The sequence below is a fragment of the Podarcis vaucheri genome, assembly GCF_965113315.1.
Source record: "Podarcis vaucheri genome assembly, chromosome: 9".
Lineage (NCBI taxonomy): Eukaryota > Metazoa > Chordata > Lepidosauria > Squamata > Lacertidae > Podarcis > Podarcis vaucheri.
The window spans coordinates 40,934,866-40,947,339 of record NC_138767.1 but is presented as its reverse complement, the minus strand read 5'-3'; positions in this window follow the sequence as shown (position 1 = coordinate 40,947,339).

The window sequence follows — 12,474 nt, the reverse complement described above, 5'->3', positions numbered from 1 at the left end:
GCCGGGGAACCTCCAAGCTTTGGGGGTGGGAGGAGGCAGCAGAGCGAGGGACTGAGGGACGGCGGCAACTGAGGCGGCAGCGGCTGTTGTGGTGGTGGCGGCGATAGCGGGCGGAGGAGGGGGCGGCGGCGGGGCTTGAGGAGCCGTCGCCGGGAGTTGCTGCTGCTGTTGTTGCTGCTGCTGCCCGGACATGCCGGCCTCCTCCTCCTCAGCTGTCTCGCGCTCCTCCCTTTTGCACGCGCTGCCCCGCCGCTCGGCACCACCACCGCGGAGCCGCCCCCGGCTCGACGCGGATCCTCGCCGCCGCCGCCTCTCACCACCCGACTCGCCCGCCTCCCTCCCACGGCACACCAGCCAATGTCTCACGGCACAGTAGTGTGCCGCGGAACACCGGTTGGGAAACACTGGCCTAAGGGCACCCAGTGAGCTCCATAACAGCAAGGGGACTTGAACCCAGGTCTCTCAAGTTTTGGTCCATCACTAAAGCATAGAATTGTAGAATTGGAAGGGACCACGAGTCATCAATGCCCTGCAATGCAGGAGTCTTTTGCCCAATGTGGGGCTTGAACCCATGACTCTTAGGTTAAGAGTCTCATGCTCTACCAACCGAGCTAAGAAAGAAATCATCAAAGTTGTCCCAACATATAGAGCTGGAACCTGAGACAGGCATCTTCCTGACCATACTTGCCTATCCCTATGAAATTCAAGGCCCTCCCCTGTACCGTTCATCCTCTCCTGAATTAGCACACAGTGATGTAATAACAAACACACTGTAAGGTCGTACCTTGGTTTTCAAACAGCTTAGTTCTTGAACGTTTTGGCTCCTGAATGCCGCAAACTGGTTTGTGAACTATTTTAGGAAGCTTAAGTCCAGTGCGGCTTCCGCAGCTTCCGATTGGCTGCAGGAGCTTACTGCAGCAAATCAGAGGCCACGCTTTGGTTTCTGAATGTTTTGGAAGTCAAGTGAACTTCTGGAATGGATTCCAAGATACAGCTGTATTTAATTTCACCATATGCAATTGCAAGCATATCAATACTGTATTGTAGGAAACTGAATTTAAGTGAAGGAAAATCAGAACTCCTTTCACCACCATAAGGGCAAAACATTCTGATGCAGGACACACTGCCTTTCTGGAACATAGTTTATTATTACTATTATTATTTTTAAACAGTGTAGCTTTCTTCTTTTAATGATTGTTTCTTCTTTTTATATGAAAAAAACAGACTTTGAAAGGCAGAAGAGTAGGGGGCATAGCTGCTCAACCCCCTTTTAATTATTATTTTTTGGCATCCCCAAGTTGCCTTTCTCCCTGGAGGGAAAAATATATGGAGACCCCATTTCTTTCTCTAACAGGTGGGCAAGCAACTGTTAGGAACGAGCCAACCTGTCAATTTTAGTTTTTTTCGGATCCTAATTTTTGAAATCTTGAGTTTATTTTCCACATTTCAACATCAGTTTGCATTTCTCCCCTTTTTTCCCCTCATGAAATTCCACTATCATTTTAGTTCAAATTTATTCTAATAGACACCTTTTTGCATGCAATTTCCCCTAATTTAAAGTATTTTTGTATGGTATTTTGTATGGGATATTGGTGGTTTTGTGCACACATTACTTGGTTAGAGAACTGCACTGCAAAATCTGGAGCAGTGTGAATGTCAAACACTAGCTCTGCTCTGGTTCTGAAGGTGCAAATTAGGCAGGTTCACTTTTAAATCCCTAGCAACTGGTGATTTTGAGTCAGCAAATGGAAGGGAAGAATGGGTTAAGCAGCTCCTTCCTTTTCCTTAAACTTGCAGCTGCCCAAGGCTGTTTTTCATTAAGTCAAACAAACAGTCAGGGAAAAGAGACTGCCTATCACACCTAGCTTGCCCCTCATCTGTTCAGTGCCCTTATCCTTAATACCATTTTTTACAGGATATAACTCTGTTACTAAGCACATGTTGACTAGATCTCAGAGGTGAAGGGAGCCTACTGTCAAAACAACCAGACAAGCTTGCTGGTGCATAGCAGATAAACTTAGTCCACTTACTTGCATGAAGAAACCATACCTGCAGGGGAAACACCTTGACCTGAATATTGGCTGAAGGTCAATGTTTGGATTAAAGCTGGCACTTCAAAAGTGCCCGAGGTGATGTACACAACAGGTGATTTCATGGACTTCATATAGCAGTGTGAGGGGTTTTAGGCCCTGGTGTGAGAAAGTGGGAGTATTTACAGCTCCAGCATCTATTCATTACTTAGGACAACTAGGTATTGCATATTTCTTTTGGAACACCAATGCAGCGTGACAGGAATGCTTGCAGGGAGAATGGTGGCTGAGTGGTGGTGATTAATATTTCCTGCTCCCAACAAATCTCGCCTAGAAGTGCGTCCTTGACAGTTTTAAATCATTACTTTCCAGAAATGCTCCTGGTTGGAAGAAACATGGTCTTAGTACTGGGAGAACATTTGCAGGAGACAATATGTGATCACCTGCTACCTCTGTCTTTCTGTTGTCTTTGCGAAGGAGATGGAATCCTATGTTTGCCAGTGTAAGATCTGGTTCCAACCTCAGTTTTCCCAGAATCTTGATCAGTGTCACAGCCACGAGCCACACCCTAGTTGTGCCAATGCTTAAGGTCTCTATGATCTTAATGTAGATGTATATAAATTACTTATATGCGCAGCTTAGGTCTTCATAGAATCTCTGAAGCAATTATGGTGTGATGAGCTAGAACATCAGGCCTCAAGGAGTCAACAGAAGGAGGCCTTCAGACTTTTCATTTTGTCATCGCTGGACAAAATTATGTGTCATTCACCAGAAATCTTTCTGTGGGTTGGATGTGGGAAAAGACTGAGCACATTAACACACTTGCAATGTTGAAGATATATGATTCTTGGTGCATCGCCTGAAATGGAGCTGCTCAGTGATGTCCTAATTTTGATTTGAGATTGACTCCATTGTCAGTTATGCTACCAAAACTCCTTGTGGAGGACCTGGCAGAATAGCTGTATTGAACTATATCTCAATGGTTTTTTGGTGGGAAGAGAGGTCAGTGGTGGTTGCAAAGGAATCTTCTAGCAGCCAAGGGACTGATTCTTAGAGGATGGAAATCTAGCACACATGCATACCAGTATTTGATGAAAAACACAGCACTGGAGCTGGTGATGCAATGCCTGTTTTGTCTTGCAGAAGAGGGACTGGTGCTGTCAGGGCAGGACTTGTCCAGGGCCTGCTGCATTCTGCAGAATGAGCAGGAGGATGCCCAAAAGCCACAGGACTGACTTATCACATTTTGAAATGGGCGACATAATACACAGGGATAACAAAAGAACCCTCTCCCTGGGCACCCCTCTCAGTGAGGTCATTAAGATTCTAAAATTACCTTACCATACCACTGGAGGGACACTTTACAAATACAAACACATCTGGCCTACAAACCTAGAGGCCTTTAATGAGATATATTGGGGGGAACATAGTGCAATTCTGAATTACAGCAAAAATCACCAGCATCAACCTCCTCCCTTTCTATTTCTCATCATTTCTCTCTAGTTTCTTCCTGACTCTTTAGTACTCATAAAAATTGTGGTTATTTGACCCATGAATTTACCACAGGGGGAAAGAAAAGGCTGTGTGTTTGTTTGTTTGTGTGTGTGTTGAGAGCATGAACAAACTATTAATTAAAAGATTCACAGACAGGGAAAGTGTCTCTTTTTATGCAACTGTTACCTTTATTGAATAATGATCTTACAGTGGTACCTTGGGTTACATAAGCTTCAGGTTACAGACTCCGCTAATCTAGAAATAGTACCTTGGGTTAAGAACTTTGCTTCAAGATGACAACAGAAATCGCATGGCAATGGGAGGCCCCATTAGCTAAAGTGGTACCCTCAGGTTAAGAACAGTTTCAGGTTAAGAACGGACCTCCAGAACAAATTAAGTTTTTAAGCCGAGGTACCACTGTATTTGTATCCCACCCTATTTCTGAATAGCTCAGGATGGCACATATCTATCTCTATCTATCTATCTATCTATCTATCTATCTATCTATCTATCTATCTATCTATCTGAATGGTATTATCCCATTAGAAAACAAGAGCTCTTCTTTTGCCAGCATCTAATTGGGTTAAATTTGGTATAAAAATGTGGTGGGGGAAATAATGTATTAACTTAGACATTCCTTTCAAGATGCCTTGAATGAAAGACACTCAGATGGAGAATACATGCAGTAGTAAATAGCAAAACACAGGCAGGAAGAAAAGCTAGGTGTCAGCTCTTAATGCTTCTTTAATCTTTGAAAAATTTCTACCAACTCTTCTGATAGTCTGTGCTAATATGTTGAACTGGTGTGTGTGTGGTAAATAGTGTCCTACCTAAAAGAGGGCATGTGTTGCGGTGAGACCTGGAGACCAACCACCTGTGTTGTGGGTGGGTAAGATTGGTCAGCCACAACACCCAACTGGTAGGTCCCTCATTGTTGGGTTCAATCTGGCCAATGGGGCACAGTCTAAATGGATCAAGGGACCTATATATACCTAGGCACGTGACCCAGAGCTTCATCTTTCGGCTCGTGCATTTGGAACAAGCTAACAGTGTGTCCTCTGTGCAGCTGAGAGACGTGCCATTGACAGATAGTCTTGGTGATTTCTTTCTGTTATTCTTCCTTTTTTCATTAATTCTTTCTTTATTGTCCCCCTTTTTAAGTTGTTCTCTTCCCCCTTCCTTCTCCTTCCCTTCTTTAACAGTATTTGGCTCACCTGCGGTATATGGGTCATGCTGTAAAGTCCATCAGAATTCAGTCATCTGCCATTTCATTTTTCTGTAAATCCCTTTATTCTAGAGACCCTTGTGCAAAGTTTGTAGTGCGCAAGGCTCTTGAGGGTTGGGCCAGGTTGCAGCCACCAAAGTCGCCAGGTAGGAGGCCGGTCACATTTGACATTTTATTCTTGGTGCACAGTAAGTTAAGACTTGTCTGCTGGTCGACTTGTGAGGTGAGACTCTTTGCGGCAGCTTTTTCAATAGCCTTTTTTGGTGCACTGCGTGTGGGCAAAGTGGTGCTGGAGTCAGCACAGGGAAGGGCTCCCAGGGGCTTGCTTTTGCAGGATGTTCAGCTTTCTGATGCTGAGCTGGTGCTCACAATTCGAAATTCTAAAATGTACCAGTTGGGCAGAGGCACCTTGATGAGGCTGCCTGCCACTGGTAAGCCCGGCCCTTGTCCAGTGAAAGATGCCAAGAGATATTTGTCACTTCGCCCGCCTGGGGATGGTCCCTTTCTGGTAAACAAGGATGGGTCCCTGTTAAGGAGGCATCAGTTTTCTGTAGTAATGCGTAAGGCGCTTGCAGCGTGTGGTCTGCTGGCCAGTGATTTTGCACCTCATTCTTTCTGTATTGGGGCAGCTACTACTGCTGTGCACTGGGACCTGTCCGTCAACAGGATTAAGGATCTGGTCTGCTGGAAATCTGATACATACAGGGGTTATGTTCAGATATGGCACTGAGGTGCAGTTGTTAATGTTGTTTTGTTCATTCCTAGGTCTGCCTACCCTGCACATTTGGATAGTTGGGCACAGCATTGTCCACTGGGCTGGCAGGAGGGTGGCGAAGTTTGGATTCGGAGCAGGCTCAGACTCCCTGACCACGTGTGCGTCTTCTGGGTATCCAGATGAGGAATGCGTTGGGAGGAGCTTCTCCCGACAGTGCAGGCAAAGGTGTCTGTGGAAGGCACGCCTGCGGCGATGGTGGTGCAGCTGGGTGAGAACAATTTGCCAGAAGCTCCCGGCCTGAGCCTGCAGACCCACACATAGGAGGACTTGGAAGAGTTGAAGGCAGCTCTTCCTGGACTCAAAATATTTTGGTCGCAGCTGTTGCAGCAATGTGTGTGGTGAGGTAGCCAATGCCCAACTGCCACCGAGAGGGCCAGGAGGCGCGTGCAGAGCACAGTCGCCAACAAAGTTCTGGACTTGGGTGATCCATCACCTGGGCGTTACCTTCCATGAGGTGTCCCTTTACAGGCTTGATGGGATTCATCTGTCTGTAATTGGGAATGATTTGTGGCTGACCTCAGTGTCAGCCGGGTTAAGGGATTGGTTACAGGTGTGAGTGGTTGGCGGTGAGCGCGGTGCTCATGTGGCAGATAGACACTGGTTCAGGTGATAGGGATGGGAGAATGGTCTCACCATCCCTATATGAGGGGTATTCCGTTAAAGGAATCCAGGGACTCAACTGGTTTGGTCATCCCCTGAGAGTCCAGGGGGGCTTCTGGGTGGTGAACAGAGTCTGTTCCCAGCTTTTCGCCTACCCAGGTGTTCACCCTTGGCTGACCTATGCTGATGCCCTGGATCAGCGCTGCCTGCAAGGGTGCAGGGAGCTAGTCGAACCAGAGCCTATGCAACCACTCATCTTCTGTAATCAATAAAGTTGTGGCCTAAATTCTGCCCAAAACCAAAACTAAAATTTGAGTCAAGTGTGACTTTATTTAGTGGGGAGGTCTCTGAATCTGTACACGCAAATTGGGGGGGGGGGCAGAGACTCTGGCATTGAGAAGAAAATTCTTATTGTTTTAGATCTGATTACTCTAGGCATGTGAAAAAGAATATAGCACACTATCTCATTGCTTTGATGTGAAGGTGTTATCAGTTACACAAGGGATGTTTATTTCTCTTTCACAAGGAATGCTGTGAATACCAGAACTTCAATTTCCTTCCTTTCCTTACATTGTCCCCCTTTCACCCCTGCAAGCAAAATGGTCATAAATGTTTCTCCACTAGTTAGCCTCGGAAAGAAACTTCCGGTACACAGCTATTTCCCCTGTTGAATTGTTAATAGACCACGTAACACCTTTGAGCAAACCTTTTTAGTATGTTAATTGAACAGTAACAGGTTCAGACATTGCCAAGCAGTCTGCAAAATGAAGATAAAGTTCATGCGTTGGAGCTTATTAGACAATACCAATATTATACAGCCATCGGCATAAATACATCTGGCAAAATTAGCATTGGACTGGGTGCTGTTTAGTGGCAAGATGTTTCCAAGTCAACATATTTTCATTTTGAGGATATGAAATATTAAGTCTTGTCTGGTATGAAGTCAAGCAATTCATTAAAAAGACATTTCAGAAAAGGACCCTTCTGTGATTTTGTTGCAAACTGCTTCAACAGTAAAACGATCCCCATAGATTGATCTGCATTTCTTCTGCTAAATGGCAGTGACCACAATCTTAAATTCACTTACCAGAAAGCTAGCCCTGTTGAACTCAGGATTTGCTTCTGCATGAACATATTTTATTTGGTTTTAAAACTCATAGCCCACCCTTCATCCAAAGACCCCAGGGCAGATCACAAGAAAAAGATATAATAGGTAATCAAATATCAAAATCAATGCAATAAAAATAATCTATTTAGAGAAAACTATGTCTTCTGGGTATGTTTTTCCAAATACCTGATACAAAAAAGCAGCATTTCAAGTTTTCACCTGCCATCTAAAACTAAAAAGACTTTGTATCTATAATTAATCCTGGCCATACTTACTCAGAAGCAAGTCCAGCTGAACTCAGCAGGACTTTTGAGTCAATCTTCATAGGATGGAGCTATGTACTAATTATTGGTTTATAGACAGATTTATAAACACAGGTGGCGCTGTGGGTTAAACCACAGAGCCTAGGACTTGCCGATCAGAAGGTTGGCAGTTCAAATCCCCGCGACGGGGTAAGCCTCCGTTGTTTGGTCCCAGCTCCTGCCAACCTCCAGTGGGAAGGTAAATGGCATTTCCGTGTGCTGCTCTGGTTCGCCAGAAGTGGCTTAGTCATGCTGGCCACATGACCCGGAAGCTGTCTGCAGACAAACGCCGGCTCCCTCGGCCAATAAAGCGAGATGAGCGGCGCAACCCCAGAGTCGGTCATGACTGGACCTAATGGTCAGGGGTCCCTTTACCTTTACCTTTTAGACAGATTTATTAAGAATCATAAACTGTTCACCTTAAAATATGGTTAATAGCTAGTACGTTGTGAGTGTTGAAAATAATTTAGGCACTTACGACGTACTTGTGATTTATAGCTTAATTTCTCAGGAGTGCAATCAATGTTTAAAGCCGTATCACAGTTCTTACATTTAACTAATATATATATATATATATATATATATATATATATATATATATATATAAAATATATACACACACACACACATATATATATATATAAATAAAATCAAACCCTGGACTGTAGTACAAATATCCATACACTTCAGCAAAGTACACATACTGAATATTGTAACAAGAGGTAGATTAAATATGTTTCTGAATCTAAATATTATAGAGTTTGAAATGTTGATCTATGTGAAAGGAGGTTTTGTGACCTCTTCACACCCCTTATGAAGAACTTATATCACAATCTTATACGCCTGGACTAGATGCCACTATTCTGGTGGAATAGCCACTGTATCCAATATACACTCGGCCTGGGAGGGGAAAACCATTAAATGCAAAACCATTTTTTAAAAAGGCATGAAAACCACACGTGCTCTATTACTCACACTCACCAGAGCTATTGGAAACCCTTTCCACTGACTGTGCAAAAGAGGATGCCTGGCACACAGAGGGTGTCAGTGAACTCACCCTGATGAGACACATTTCCAGCACACAACCTGCATTAAACCCACACAACATGCAAGGCAGCACCATAGAGTCCTCACTCCATCTGCCCCAGTGTTACAGCCAGCAGTGACCCCTCTACTACCAGTCGCTAGGCATCCCACTTTACTCATCACAACCACTCTTTTATGAGCAGAACCCGCACACAATGAAGAATATACTCAATGCCCACACATGTCCCTCACAGAACACCCCCCACCGATGCTTGAGAATCGGCCCTTTCCGCAGTCCCAGGTAGGCAGCAAAAACAGCAAGTTTACTGACACCTCAGTGACTGGTTGGCTGTATTCAGCTTGGAAGTTCTCAGGTATTTGAGGTAGACACTTCTAACTGTAAGGTCTGTAAAGGGTTTAGTAAGTGCCCAATGGCTATCCTGAGCAAGTGGTATCCATAGAGGGGAACGACTGCAATATTATCCCACGTTATGACCTCTTAATGGGAAAGAAACGAGTACTCTACCACATAACTTCGCCACAAATAGATTGGCAATGAAGGCATATGGCCAATACACTTGGAAGACCAATCAACAAGCAGCAAACAATTTTGCCTATTTGCAAGTGAGGACTGTTCTGTGCTAAATTGAAGCTGAGGCAATATAGAACAGAGAACTGGACCTTCTAATGGCAGCTTCTGGAACGTAATGGTCAAACGAATGAACTAGAAAGTTGTTGGCTCATAATCTTTACATCCCAGCTACAGACTTCCCAATAGCCTTATGTAAGTTACTATTTTCTCAGCTTTATCCCTTTTACCAGCCCCTCCCCACAACTGAAATATAGATATAGTATTACTGGCCTACCTTAAAGTGTTGTTGTAATAATCACAGAAATAGTGTATGTGAAGCACTTTGAACACTTGAAATAAATTATATAAATGGTAAGTAGCCTCTCATATTCCTGTTTCCTGAGGATAGAGATTTTTCAGTTTTCTTCCTGCTTTTATATGCTTAGTTTCAGGAATGGAAGCATGATGGTGTTTTTGTCATACCTATTTCATCACAAATATACAAGTTGAGCAGGATAGCCAAGAGAGTGTAACTACATTAAAGGTAAAGGTAAAGGTACCCCTGCCCGAACGGGCCAGTCTTGACAGACTCTGGGGTTTGTGCGCCCATCTCACATCTATTGGCCGGGGGCCAGCGCTGTCCGGGGACACTTCCGGGTCACGTGGCCAGCGTGACAACGCTGCTCTGGCGAGCCAGAGCCGCACACGGAACGCCGTTTACCTTCCCGCTGGTAAGCGGTACCTATTTATCTACTTGCCCCCGGGGGTGCTTTCGAACTGCTAGGTGGGCAGGCGCTGGGACCGAGCAGCGGGAGTGCACCCCGCCGCGGGGATTCGAACCGCCGACCTTTCGATCGGCAAGTCCTAGGCGTTGAGGCTTTAGCCCACAGCGCCACCCGCGTCAATGAAGTAATATAACTAAGGTGGGGAAACAGTCGCCTAGGGTCACCTCCAGAAGGACAAATTTGGATGAGTGAAGGCGTGGCCAGGACCATCATTAGGGGAGCAAGGATTTAATTTGTGCTGTGTATAAATATATTGTTACTGGGGGAGTGACTTGGGCAGCAGGAAATATTTGGGGGACATGACTGGCAACTGTTTCTGCCCCTGGCAAACATGAACAGGGATGCAAAATGTGCCCGGAAGTCATATAATATACAAATGCTATTGAAGGACTGTTAAAATATTACATCATTTCAATGTAGACCAATGAGACAGTTCCAAGATTGTAGATGAAAAGCTGAATATCAATTTACTTAATGAGAGCTGTGGGCAGGCAATTGCTGCTGCTTGTTGCTTCTGTGCCTGCAGCCTAATGTCACAAAGCATTTTCAGCCACTGAATGCTGCTGATAGGGTAAGAGAAAGTTGTAGGCATGTGACTTTGGCCAGTTGCTGATGATTTAACAGAAGCAGCTGGTAGATTTTTTTGTGCAATACCCTAATTGGTGGTAGAGCAACAGGAATAGTCTACCTGTGGAGCTGCTATCTGAATTGTCAGAAACACTATCCTTAAAGGACCACAGCTACTCCTTCTGCCCTAAGTTAAAAAAAAACTATTTATGTGCTTCTTCAGGCCATATTTAGAATTGGGAGACATAGTAGTGTTGGGGGGGGGGCACAGGGGCAATTGCCCCACATGCAAAATTTTAGGAGTGCAAAATTTCAACACCCAGTGCTGCCTCAATACAGCTGCACGCTTCCTTCGCGGGGCTATGATGAAAACGGCTTCTCCATGCGACCCGGGAAATGACCTCTGCAGGCAACGGAACGACTCTTCCTTTCCTATCTCTGTAGCTGCGATCTCTTGGGTGATGTGGACGCCATTAGGCAGTTGAATGAGCATGCATGCCCCTCCATTTCCCTCCTTTCCACCCACCCTCTGTGTGGATCCGGGCACTGGCAATCCATGCTATGCCACTGGGGAGACAGGCCTGGAATGGGAAGGGAGCATAGTATTAGGAACCAGCCCCAGACATAGAAATGATGTTTGGGCACAGCTGTATGTCAAGACTCAGCTCTGCATGTTTAACAGTATGTATTTGTGTTTTTTTGCTTAAATACAATTGTGGGAGGAACAGACTCTTAATTTTACTCCCACAATATTTGCCCTATGCCTTTAAAACACATTCAAAGCACATTTCCTCCCTCCCCCCCCAAATTTGGGGCACTGTAGTATGTTAAATCTGTTGGGAATTGTAGCTCTGTGATGAGTAAACTACAGTTCCCAGGATTTTTTGTGCAGGGGTATGCTTTAAATTAGGGACGCGGGTGGCGCTGTGGGCTAAAGCCTCAGCGCCTAGGGCTTGCCGATCGAAAGGTCGGCGGTTCGAATCCCCGCGGCGGGGTGCACTCCCGCTGCTCGGTCCCAGCGCCTGCCCACCTAGCAGTTCGAAAGCACCCCCGGGGGGAAGTAGATAAATAGGTACCGCTTACCAGCGGGAAGGTAAACGGCGTTCCGTGTGCGGCTCTGGCTCGCCAGAGCAGCGTTGTCACGCTGGCCACGTGACCCGGAAGTGTCTGCGGACAGCGCTGGCCCCCGGCCAATAGATGTGAGATGGGCGCACAAACCCCAGAGTCTGTCAAGACTGGCCCGTTCGGGCAGGGGTACCTTTACCTTTACCTATGCTTTAAATTTATAGTATTCATGCAGCTGTAGTCAGCCAGGTGAAGTGAGAAGTTTAATTGAGCATCTGTGGCTCATTTGGCTCTCACCACTAAGCACATATTATGTTGAAATGTGGCATCAAATGAGCAAGGAGAATTTACTGTGTGGTGTGGTGGTGTGCATGCCATTGCTAAACCCAGTTGCTTCACCTGCAACTATGTTGTTACCATGACAGGGGTCCATAGCTCAGGTTGCTAACACTGCATGTAGAGTAGCTGAGAGCCTAGTTGAAATAAGATACCAGGTGTGCACAGCACTGAGTAGGTAGAATCTACTTGCCAGTGGACAGCCATGGTTAAATTGGGCCATACAGTAATTGCAACTGGAAGATAGACTTCCTAGATAAGGGGCAGCTTCCGAAAGACCACAGAGAACCATTTCCTGGTTGCTGCCACCTGCCTTATCTCTGACAGTGCACTGAACAAGGGCGTCTGAGAATGATTGTCTCAATAGAAATGCAGTTCCACGCCTTGCAGCAAATGCAACACATCAAACAATCTTGAAATGTACTGTAACTCCTTATGAAATCTTCATGCTACCTATTTCCTTCCTCATCTATCTATTTCTATGGTGCTGTCATATAGATGTATATAAAGAGGCCACATTTTCATCTCATAGAGGCAAACAAACTGTTGAATATAATGCAATGCAGCCTGCTAATTAAATATTTAGTTTG